The following is a 1,029-nucleotide window of genomic DNA, read 5'->3' as shown; positions in this document are numbered from 1 at the left end:
CAATATTTGAGGTCCACAAGTCCAGGTGGAAGGATTATATTCATACAAGATTATGCTCCTAAACACTGCAGCTGAATCCTGCATTCTGTACATAATAAAATTTCTTAACCTAATTACCTTGGTCTAGGATTTACTTTTAGTTCTAGTATTAACTTAGGAAAAACACTCACTAATCCATGTTCTTGTTTGTCTATCCTTCTGTTCATGATGCAAAAGAAAGAACTTCCAAAGAAAGAATTTTATTGATCCTTGCTCCTTTGGAAAAAGAAATGTCAAAGTCCTTCCATACTTCCCTGTAGCCTCTCACCTTGCATGTTCCTGTCAGAAGTTCCACATCATCTCTGTGACAGAGTGTGTTTTAGTGTCCTAAATCCCACCTCAGGCAACACTGGCATCAGCTCATCAAAATCCCAGAGCTTGACTATTTGTCTTTGAAAATCAACCAGAAATTTGGGCTGCTGCAAGAAGCAGAAGTGATGTATAGCCTGCACCTAAAGCCACAAATGGTATTCACCAGTGTGTCAAAGAGGTGATGAAAAAGGGAGCAAAAGCTAGTGGCTTTAGCTTCCATCTCTCTAATATCAAGAAACCATCTCTTCTGTTGTTTTACCCTGGATGTCTTTTTCAATTCCACCCAAGACCCATTCTAGCACCTGGCATGAGAAAAGAAGCCCCTTGTGTGGGTGACCATCTTGGGTTTTGGTTTTGATGTGCACCTCAGCTGGATCTGAAAAGAGAGAGGGAAGAGTGAGGATGGATTGTAGGTTGGCATGTTGACTCAGTCCAGTGATCTCTGGGAGAGGGACAGACTGAACTTTGAAGGATAACTCAAAGTTTTGTAAAGGTTGGCAACTAGCTCCAAAGAAAGAGGAACCTAAGAGCACAAAAGAAACATAATTTCTCAAAGACATATTCTATTGTTAGGAACAAAAAAATACTAATTGACAATTCCAGTCTGGCTCTGTTCTTAAAAATTTTCTTGTATTAGTAATTTTACACACAATGAGTGATTACTAATGTAAAATGAAA

Source organism: Agelaius phoeniceus, chromosome 2 (genome assembly GCF_051311805.1).
Source record: "Agelaius phoeniceus isolate bAgePho1 chromosome 2, bAgePho1.hap1, whole genome shotgun sequence".
Classification (NCBI taxonomy): domain Eukaryota; kingdom Metazoa; phylum Chordata; class Aves; order Passeriformes; family Icteridae; genus Agelaius; species Agelaius phoeniceus.
This window is presented reverse-complemented; position numbering follows the sequence as displayed.